At 34.6% G+C, this 12,023-nt stretch overlaps 1 pseudogene across 1 annotated transcript; it reads right to left on the bottom strand.

Annotated features, from left to right (window-relative positions):
- Nucleotides 1-8,002: 8,002 nt before the first annotated feature.
- On the bottom strand, nt 8,003-11,424 carry LOC309662123 (protein-L-isoaspartate O-methyltransferase domain-containing protein 1 pseudogene; annotated as a pseudogene). The gene has a single exon. The product of its transcript is annotated as a protein-L-isoaspartate O-methyltransferase domain-containing protein 1 pseudogene (transcript).
- Nucleotides 11,425-12,023: the final 599 nt, after the last annotated feature.

Genomic DNA, 12,023 nt, shown 5'->3' with positions numbered 1-12,023 from the left:
TAGCAGCTCCATTATTTTCTACTCTTGTGACCTTGGGAATTTTTAGTTCTCAAGTTCTTCATCTGAAAAATGCATAACTTTCAATTATAGCTATTGTGAAGATTAATAAAATATTCCCTATGAAGATTTTGGCACAGCACTTGGCCCATGTTAAACTCAATAAATGACACTTATTTAGGGGTTCATCAAACTCAATTACTGAAACACTTTAGGATGTGTAAAGTGTGTTGAAGTCTATTCCCTAGACACTATAGTCAGCAGGTCTGGAAAACAAGAAATTAGAAGAGACTGAAAAATAAAATTATCCTTGTGGAAAGTAATCTCATACATAAAATCCACATACTTAAATGATCAGAGAAACAAATGAAGTTTATTCTGATTATGACTAAGTGTGTTCACCTTTGCTTAAAGAAAGAGAACCGATGAATTTTAGACAAAGTATTTGTACTCTCCCTTTTATTTATTTTGACCTACTACTTCCTACTATATTGCAATTTGATTTCCACCTCTACCCCACTGCTACAACTATTCTGCCATAGGATGGCTACAACTTCTAATTACCAAAGCAACGGACCATTTTCTGTACTGTTCTAACAGTATTTGCATGCAGTAATGACTGTTCTGCTTTAATCTCTCCCATCTCAGGCACTTTACTTATCCTATCTGTGCATCGAGTTTTCTTCTCTGTAAAAACATGAAATAATAGGACCTACATGAAAGTCTTTTTTAATTATTAAAGGAGTTAATGCTTATACAGTACTTACACCACCTGAAATATTAGTAATCACTCAAAGTGTTGCTGATTGACGATTTCCTACTAAACCATGAATTGTTGGTTCTTCTCATATCTCCTTGACCATTCATTCTCTGGATAATCTTCATCCATACGATAAGAAAGAGGTAGTGAACCCTGAGGTTATGTTTTTACTCTTCTTTATTCTGTTCTTATGTGTATCTGTTTTCCTAAGTGAACTTGTTTATTCCTAATTCTTCTTCTGTACTCCATATATTGTTGGTTACCATGGATACAACCACTTCCCAGTGCACAAACCAAACCAAACCTCTCAGTTGAACTCTTAATCTTTATTTCCATCTGATTTCTGCACACATATGCCTGTATATCTCGTGGAAATCTCATACTCAATGCGTTGAAAATTACATCATTGTTTCTTGATCCAAATTCACTCTTCCATTTTAGCCATTTATCGTTTAATAATGGAGTCATTTAAGTCATAATATTCAATAATTCTTGTTTAAAGATATCATATTGGTTATAATTATAGCTAATATAAATTGAATGTTAGCGCTAGACTAAGCACTGGGCTTAATACTCACATGGTGCCAGGAGTTACACATATCAAGTTTTACTTTTTCACATCCTAAAAATACCTAGCTTCTAAATTACCTGTTAATAATCTCTGTCACTGTTAGTTTCTGCCCTCAACTCTTCCTTCAAATCTTTCTCTCAAATCCATTTTATACACTTCTTACTAAATTTGTGTTTCTAAAATGTACATTTGGCCATATCATCCCATTGCATGAAATTCTTCAATAACTTCACCCCATAACTTACACCATAATATTAATAGGCCCAGTAAGCAGTCCTTCACCTTTGGTCCCTGCTTATCTTTCTGATTGATTCTTTCCATTCTTTACTGTTCTTCAAACTCCTGCCAACCAAGTAATTACTGTTTCCCTGAGTGTACTATAAACTTTTCTATATCTGTGTTTTCCCTGTGAGATTTCTTCTACATAAGAAATCTTTCTCTTTTTCATATAGTAGTCCTCATCATTACAGCCAACATTTATAAAGGGCTTAAAATGAGTCACACTGTTCCAAGCTCTTTACATTGATTAATGCATTTGTCCTAAAAACAATATTATAAGGTAGGAGCTATTGTTAGCTCTACTTTATAGCTGAGGAAACTTAGAAAGATTAAATACATTTCCAAAGTTAAAGAGCTTTTATGTGACAGAATACATGCTCTTAATCACCCTGTTTTTCTTGGAAATTGTTTCAATCTCACCTCCATGGCATCCTGAGCTTTAAGCTCCTTTACCTAAGGTTTTCGCATAGCATTTAGGATATATGTCTAGTAACCCTGCTATTGTATTTATGTAATGTGTCTACCTAACCCTTTAAACTCTCAACAACCTGAAGTGGTGGAATATGTCTTTTAAATGTATCAAATGAATGTAATGAATTTTCTTTTATCCAAACAGGGGTTTCCCTGGAGAACAAAGGAAAAAAAAGAGATTTTGTACTGAAGAGAATATGAAAAAAAGATACCATTCTTCCTATTTATAGAATTTTGAGGAAAAAGTTATTAACTAAATGGTAGACATCTTACTGACCATAAATGCTTAGTAACAGAACACAAAAACAAACATTTTCAAATAGTGTGCACTTATAAATGAAAGTTCAGGAATACGAGATTGTCCTACGCTTTGTTTATACTTGAAAGGGAACATGATGCAGAATAGCCACATTGACTGGGAGAAAGAGGTGGATTGTATGGAAGTATTGGTAATCAAAGCAGGAACCATTTCATTTTAGAAGTCAAACAATTAGCTATAAAGGAGGACTGATTCTGGAGCAGCAGGTCAGGGTTCAAGGATATAGAGGTAGTACCCGAGTGAGGGGGGCACTCAGACCAATGGTAAGCAAGGCCAAGATCTGCAAAACCTAAAGAAACAATAGATTAAGTTGAGAGAAAATGTTCCAGCAAAGGAGAATATCCAGTTAAGTAACTGGAGAAGATACTAAGTCCAAAAGAAACAGGAAGCACCACAGCAAAACCAACAGTGCACTTTGGAGTCTTCATATGGTCACCACAGAAAACTCAAAACTCTTGCCAGATCCTGCATACATGGAAGTTTACTTACTCTGGCAAATTTAATATTAAATGATTATGAGATCAAGAGATACCATCTTATCTATTAGGGAAGAAAAAACAAGGTGGCATGTTTTATGAAATCCCTATGTGTATGTATTCATAAAATCATGTAGAAGAGTTTGATTGAAAATTTTAAATAAGTCACAAAGGCTAAATAGTATAAGAAATGATAATACACACAGCAATTTAAAAGAACACAATCGTGACTTTTTTCAATGTTACAAGAAATTTCCCGTTCGTATGATTATTATGTTTTATTTATTTATTTATTTATTTTTTAAAAGGGAACACTATTTATTTATTTATTTTTTTGGCTGTGTTGGGTCTTCGTTTCTGTGCGAGGGCTTTCTCTAGTTGCGGCGAGTGGGGGCCAGTGTTCATCGCGGTGCGCGGGCCTCTCAGTGTTGCGGCCTCTCTTTTTACAGAGCACAAGCTTCAGACGCGCAGGCTCAATAGTTGTGGTTCACGAACCCAGCCGCTCTGCGGCATGTGGGATCTTCCCAGACCAGGGCTCGAACACGTGTCCCCTGCATTGGCAGGCAGATTCTCAACCACTATTAAAATAATATTACAACACTAAACTCACTGCCCAGCAGTTATATTCCTTTAAACATTAAAAAAGAAGAGTCCAGGGACTTTGTTTAACTATATAATTGGCATTTAAATTTAAGAACACAATTCTGGCATTTTAAATATACCCTTGCTAAATAGTTACAAGATATAAAGAAACTATGTGGATAATAATGCCAGCTTTGAGATAATTCGTATTTAGGAAAATGACAATGTGCTAAACTAAAGGAGAGAGAAGGATAGTAAGAGAGAAGAAAAAACTCGGATTATTTTGAAAATTATTTGACTTTTATTTAGTTTAATAAATAAAAGTTTGTTTATAATCTGCTATTTCAAAGCCAGCCTTAATAATTATGAAGCAATAAAGGATTAAGCATATTTAGTTTTTATAATAAGCTATAGTATAATTCTGTATTACTGAAGATGGAGAGGAAAGAAAAATTAACAAAAGTAAACATTTAGCTGCATGTAAAAAAGTGACAACATACATCATAGTTTACATATATTTAACTCTAACATTGTTTCTCTTGATCAATAGATGATGTAATATTTAAAATCTCCACTTACCTTATAAAATTTCAGCACATATATTGGCTAAATTTAGTGTGCATTGGAAGAGTTACAGCTGTTTTCATTTTTGCAACAAATTAACAGGACGTAAACAGAAACTGAATAAATGCATCTCTTCTTTTCTATATCATGGGATATTTTTCAGTCATCTTCATCATATGGACATGGGAAAATATTTACAATACATTTTTAAGCAAAGAAACATGTTATAAACTAAAATGGAAACAATGATAACTTTCAAGTATTGTTAATTGAATGTTCTTCTCTGTTTGTACTTTCCATGTGCCTTCCAGTATTCTGCCTTGTAGTACTGACGTAAAATAAAAAAATAAAATTATCTACTAATTTTCTGTTTAGATGTATTTAGGTGAAGATACTAGTCTAGGCCACATGAAGGAAACAAAGATAATTAACATGGAGCGTGCTAATCCTCATCTCAAGGAATTTAAATCTAGAAGAGGAGTCAATAAGTATGATTAAAAACAAATAAATTATGTTCATATAAAACATTTGTACATACACAAATATACCATTATTTGTTTAAAAGAAGACCAGTGTAACATTTATATTAATTATTCCTATAGCTTGTTTTCTTTTTCTTTTTTAATTTTCCTTGAAATTTTATCACTATCTGGAATTATATTGCTTGTTTGTTTGTGTTCCTGATCTGGAAGAGTTTCATAAGTCCAATGTCCTTATTTGTCTGATTCACTATAATGCTTACACCAAATCCTAGCTTCAGGTCAATTTATAGCACACAAGTGCTCAATAAATATTTGTTGAATGAATAAATGAGTGTTTTCAAGGATTAAATAGATAATCCATATAAGCTGTCAGTACAGTTGTGTACACAGTAATCCCTTATAAAAATGAACTATTTATTGAACTTGCTATTATTTTTAAATGATTCAGAATGTTATTAACAGGGAAAGTTCAAAAGCAAAAATGTCACTTGAGCTTGTTCTTAAAGGTCAATATTTCAGTAAATGGGGAGATGGGAAATTTAAGGCAAAGGAAATGTCAGGATGAGTCAGAAGGTAGACTATGGAACTGAATTTCTGGAGTGCAGATAGCAATGCAAGTTAATATGTTGGCGCTAAAACTCAGTAAAGAGAGTTTAATTAAATATAAGTGAAACAATTTGGACTTGATCCTAGAGGAGCAAAGAGCTACCAATTTGTAAATTTCTTGAAGGAAATCATACACCTTTTTACTCTTGATGTCAACCACCAGGACATAGTTCTGCCCCATAAGGAGCAGGCTGGATGGATGATTAAACTAATGAACAAATTGTTGGAAAACACTATCTGGGATAGTAACATAATATAAAAATTGTATTGGGAATATAAAACTGGTGATGATGTTTAAGATCCAGTTGATGGGAAGAGATTGAAGTACTGAAGACTAGATAAGAAGGTTGTTTAAACAATTCAGGCATGAGGTAACAGGGACCTAACTTACAGAATTGGCATTGTGACTGAAAGAAAGGAATTTGACTATGAGAAATAATGTGAAGAAAAACATGTTCACTTATGTACTAATTCACCTGTTTTTAGTATATCATGTAAGACCCTCCATAACACTATTTCTAGTGCTTTGTCTGTCTTTATTTACTTTCATTAATTGATTCTTACACTATGAATACTGTGTGTGGTTTTTTGTTGTTGTTGTTTGGTATTTTTATTTATTTTTTAAGACATGTAAAAAAATTACTTTCTAAAAGCATATGCAAATGCTTTACAATATTATATAATATTACATAATATATTTTATATTTGTAATGTATATAATCTTAATTCTTGCCTAGCAGAAAACATTATCTGGTCTTCTAAACTTTTAAAGATAATTTTTTTCATCTTTTATTTCTAGTTCATTTAAAGTCAGTGATAAAGTCACAACTGTAAAATAAATGCTTTTAAAAATACAAAACTTACATTTCAATGACAAAAAAATAGGCAATGATCATGAAAATCTACTGTACATTTTGCAGAGGTCAACAAAATGAAAGACAATATGAAAAGGTCAATCTTCAAATACATCCTTAACAAAAACGCTCTCATGAATAGAAAAATCATCATTTAAGAATATGTATGTTTATAAATCTGGACACTAAGAACAAAATGGGGGATAGGGGTGCTAGATTTAAATATGTGGGCACCAGGACCTCAAGATTATACTTCTAAAACTAGCATTTAATTCAAAATAAAGTGAATATTTCTAGCAGATAACAATTGTATAAAACTATTTTTTTCCTTGATAGAAATGAGATGGGGCATTTCTTAACAATAACAACTTAGTAATCGTCTAAGAATAATTGTGGTGATACCCCACCCTCCAACCTCCAAATCTAAGCCTTAGTCACTGGTATAAAACAAATACCTTCCATGAAATTATCTTTCACTTTACTAAAATACCCTCACTTACTTGGAATAATTCATGCTTAGAATAGCTCACACACTTGTTTTTAGATGTGTGAAATTACCGGAGCTGAGATTTTTGAAACCGTCTATGTATTACTAACAGTTGAATCTTTGCTGAGAGATAATAATCTTTTTACTATACATTAATTGGATGTCCTTAAGCATACTTGATCAATCACTGTAACAGTGATGCTGGTGGTAATAAGGGGTACTCTCAAATTTTTCCTTTTAAAAAAATATATAATCCATGTAACACTAAGTAGTAAATATGTTACATTGCATTACATTGTACACTTTCTTAACAAAGGATAACTGTTTCTGGCCCAATTTGGAAGAAAAGAAACAAACTAATAATGGTATTTATTACCTGTTTTATCACTGATAAGCTACAACTAACATTTAAATGATAGTTTATGTGATATTAAACAAAAACTGAAAATCATTATAATTCTACCAAAAGAAACAGACAAAAAAAAAAAAAATGGGAAGAATTTTTAAATGAGCACAACGTAGGTCCCAAAGATTACACTATGATTTTGGATTTTCAAAGCAAAAGGCTTCTACGCATAATTTCTGTGAATATTTCTTATACTACAAAGATGAATTTCAAAGTAAATGTAGGCTAGCTCAACCCTACCTTTTCAAAGATAAATATGCAGATGAACTAGAAGTTCCCTTTGCTAAAGTGCACCACCTGAGCAAATCAGCTCTGGCCCAGCTACTGAGCTTATCCCAAGAGAGTGGCTATCACTCGTGCTTATTCACTCACTGTCTGTACCATCAGCAGTCAGACAGAACAGTGGGTTTTTTTTTTTTTTTTTTTTAACTAAATACTTTATAGAGTGGACTGTAGAAAAAACAATCCTAAATATACTCTCTTCTAAAACTCCAGAGAGTAAGATAACCTCATTATTTTTAAATACTGAAAATGTAAAGGGTCCACACAAACTAAGAGTTCTATTAAGTATATACTTTTTACTTTACTATTCACTTGATGTGTCCTTAAAGTCTCTATGAGAGAAGCAGATATCTTCCCCACGTCTTCAGGCAATACATTCAAAAGCAAGAGTAGCAGTGCTGTTGAATTCCATGAAACTTTTTTAAAAGTTAAATTATTCACTATCTGTATGATTATTGCACTCATATATTACCCGGAATACATCTATAGCAACACAGCAATAGTGACTGCAACAAAAGTAAGGGAAGTGGGACTACAAAAGACTGTATTTCCTTATTAGATAAGAAAGTTTTTTTGGAGGAAATGCAAACAACTGCAATTCAAACCAGATTATGTATGCTTAACAGTTATGTAACCTTACATAAAATTAAATCTAACTCTCACCACTACAAATCTATAAGGAATCAGAACAGGATTTACATCACACCAAGTCTGCACTACTGTTGCATTCCACTCTTGAAGTCATCCTGAGTTAAAACAGCCATTTTTCCAAAACTTAAAGAAAAATATATTTTATGAAAGTGATTATTTTTAATCACTGAATACATCATTTTTATTACTGACAGAAAGAAGATACTTTTTCCTAACAAATGCCACATTTTAAAGACTAGAGGAATTATCAGTAGGCATTCTTTCTTCTTGATCTAAGTTATTTTTCTCTAAAATATGTCAAGTAAGCTTTTTTTTTTAAATCTTTTTATTTATTTATGGCTGTGTTGGGTCTTCGTTTCTGTGCGAGGGCTTTCTCTAGTTGTGGCGAGCGGGAGCCACTGTTCATCGCGGTGCGCGGGCCTCTCACTGTCGCGGCCTCTCTTGTTGCGGAGCACAGGCTCCAGATGCACAGGCTCAGTAGTTGTGGCTCACGGGCCTAGTTGCTCCGCGGCATGTGGGATCCTCCCAGACCAGGGCTCGAACCCATGTCCCCTGCATTGGCAGGCAGATTCTCAACCACTGCGCCACCAGGGAAGCCCCTCAAGTAAGCTTTTAAAGATTCACAGGGGAGGGGGGGAGTTTCATAATTTTTTCTCTCAGGAAATTCTGAGGTGGCTCTTTTAACTTCATTGTGGTCTTCCTCTTCCTTTTCTCTCTCTTCTATTTTTTTCATCCTCCTCACTGTCTAGAGGCTGAGGAATAAGCTGATTACCTACAAATACATAAGTGTAGCTCTCTGTTTAACTCTTTCTTTTGGGTGGAGCCCTTTAAGGGACCCCCTTGGCCTGCATCTCATTACTTATGAAATGTCTCCGTGTGCATTGAATGTAAATACAAGCAAGTTCTGTAGATTCCAGACAGCGTGGGTTTGTGTGTGGGGATGTCCCACAGGCTCTGGTTTGCCATTATCCTTCTTACTTGGTTGCACAAGTGGAGCAAATGAAACAGCAAGAAAATTTTTACTTTCCCAAGTGTTTTGTTTGCTTCTCATAATTTGTGTTAAATGATCTTCTACAGGCATAACTAGAATGCCTCCCACTTTTAGTAATATTTTCATGTACTTCCCACAGTATTTCTGGACTCCAGCTCCACAATAATCTCGATAATACTGATGACCATCAGATGCTTTCCGGGAGCAATTACCAACCACAAATGTGGGCTCACCGAACTCAAATCTTAGCAGTGCTTTTCTTCATAGGTTCATGTTGGAATATTTTCATCTTGAGACAGATGATTTTGTGAACAGCAGGAGCTGTGCCAACTTGCTCATATAATTATTCTGATAAGCTGCTGAGAAATCAGGGTGACCTAGCCATGCCATGCACTTTCCCATTCAGATGGCTAGTACAGGTCTAGAAGCTGATTATCAAAGCTATCACTTTTTTTGATCAAACTCTCCAGGTTTTTCTTCGCATATTCCACCACATCTGAATGAAGCTCAATCCCATAATTTATTCCTCCCAAATCTCTACTACACACGAGCCAGTTCATGTTTGAGGGACTGAATGTTTTCAACTGACCACATGGATTTTGTTTACTGTGAAAAATGCACTGCAGCAAGGTGGTCGGTCGACTCGCCGCAAGGGGGCGCAGGTGAGGCACGGGGAGCAGGTGAGGCACTAGGCTGGGTGGGTCCGTGGCAGCCACGGCCTCCGCCACTGAAGGTTCATATTTTTATCATTCAGTGCTGAAAGATGGGTCATGTGCATTCATGTTTTGAGTCATATTCACCTTATTGACATGTAGTATCAAGAGGGGAAATCCAGACTGGAAAATGATAAATGAATATTTTTTAAAGGCAACAGAAAATGATAGTGGTCTTTAGAACCGCATTTTGTTTTAGTGTGTAAAAAACCAAGTCTAAGAAAGTTAAAAATCTATTAGAGCTCTATCTACAAATTGACTGAAAACATTTAAAAACAAGGCAGTGTCTGTAATTAACGGACAATTCCCTCCCCGCCCCGCCCCCAGCCCTTCCACAACCGCAAGAGTTTCCCACCCATAACTGACAATAATGTGAAATAAACTGACTTGGTCTGAACGGACTCACCCCAAGCAAGACAGGGGACGTTATACAGGCAAGGTCCCTGTGCTGTTAAAAGTTATCATTATAATAAAGTAGAATAGTACATTCTTAACATACCCAAAGGCCTTTCTCATACCATTCTCCAGATTAAAAACAAAAGACAAAAACGCCCTCCAAAACATAGTATGAGGAACGGAAAGTAAGAAAGACAGAGAGCAGTGGAATAACTTATGAAACCTGTCGTAAAGTTTCTTACTCTTTAAACTTTCATTTTCTTTCTCTACCTCTCCCTGTATCTCTCTTTCTCTCTCTTTTTCAAGAACTTGATTTGAACGTTTATGTCTGTAAAAAGAGGAGAAAAATTTAGCTTTCAATGACACGAATGCCTGAAGACAGTTATCAAACCACTCTGCCTGTGTCCATTATAAATTCAGTCTCTCCCTTCAGCTGGTTTCTGTCAATCTTTTATATACTTTATTAAGTGATGATTTATTAAGAAGGTGATGATATATCACTTCCTATTCATAGCATCTATTTTTCCAAATATTGTTCAAAATCCCTAGATCTCTTCTTCATTAAAGACTCATATCCATGTCGGTTATCGTTTTTCTCATTCATTGACCAACACCAATGGTAACGTAGTCTCACTTGCCCCACTCTACAAAACCGAAATCTTCCATCAAACTCTGTTGCCCTCTTGAACTACTTTTCTATTTCTTTTTCTTCTTTCATTGTCAGCGTTGTTAATAATGTGTTTCAATAAACTAATAGCTAATATTTACTGAGTACTTATGAATCTGGGATTAGGCTAAGAACTTTGACTTGTGTCGTTTGATTCAATCCTCATTATAAGCTTTAAAACTGATGCTATTACAGCTAATCTACATGTTGGAAACTGAGGCACAGAGAAGGTAAGTAAGTATTTTAAAGTTTCACTTTCAGTTGGTGCTGGTGCTGGAATTCTAACCAAAATCTGATTCTGGAGGCTGATGTCCAAATTCAGTTTCACCACACACCTAGGGTTAATGACTTCTCATTTTTTTTTTAATAAACACCCTACAGAAAGCAAAGTTTCAAAAATTCCAGTGTAGAGAAAAGGAAAGATAATTTTCCTTCTACTTTTTTGAACTCTAATCTGAGATCCTGTAATAAAAGTCATATTAACAAGAGAGAAACAAACAAGTTTATTAACGCATATGCCGCATGTATACATGAAAGTTTCCTAGGGAAAAGTGATTAACTCCCTGAGATGGCTTAGAATTCAGAATTATAAACCACCATAAGAGGGAAGGGGCGAGGAACTGTAGACCGTTTGGGTGTGATGTCAACTTCTAATCTCCTCTCTTATGAAAAAACTAATCTTGCCTGGTTAATGAAACTTCTAGGGAAGGGTTATGACAATTGAATTGTTTTTTTTTGGATCTATTTTTAAACAGATAGTGGCATTCCAAGAAAGCTTCTCTCTGTATTTGCTGTTTTCCAAGTGTCTACATCTCAAAAAATCAATATGCCAAAGCAGCATATTTTAGGGTGGCATGTCCTGAACCTCTACAGTCAGTGATATTTTCCCATTGTACATCCTAGCTCAACTTTCTGTATCCTTGATCAAGTTTTTCTTTCATGGCATTTTGTGTTACCGATAATTCTTCTAACATTAAGTATGCTGATACTATGTATCCCTATAATAAGTGTTTGCTTTTTTTTTCTCAGATTCCTCTTTCTCTTTCTACTCATTTCTCTTCTTCAGGCCATACTTAACTGTATCCCCATCTTTCTCTATGCATTTGAGCTTGTGATTTCATTGGCATTCCTGATTTAAAATTACCTACATTGTGATAATTCGGAAATCTATTTCTCAGACTCTTATACATTTTCTGAGCCCTAATTTTATTATTATTATTATTATTTTAGCTTTGTTGAATACCTGTAACACAGAGTAGGTCTGAGAGTTTCCTAAATGCACGAAGCTCACTCTTGTCTATTTGCCTTTTCCTTTGCATCAACCAACCTCGCTTTCAACTCTTGCTTACCTGGCTAATTTCAAATTATTTTCAAGAATCAACTTTAAATGAATGTCTACCACTAGGCATTCTCTCATACCTGACTCTCTGTGTCAAGACCTCTAGTGGTCCCATAATATTTCCCCTTGA

The sequence above is a fragment of the Balaenoptera physalus genome, assembly GCF_965194825.1.
Source record: "Balaenoptera physalus genome assembly, chromosome: 5".
In the NCBI taxonomy this organism is placed as follows: domain Eukaryota; kingdom Metazoa; phylum Chordata; class Mammalia; order Artiodactyla; family Balaenopteridae; genus Balaenoptera; species Balaenoptera physalus.
The sequence above is the reverse complement of the archived record's forward strand: the minus strand, read 5'-3'. Positions and strand labels throughout refer to the sequence as shown.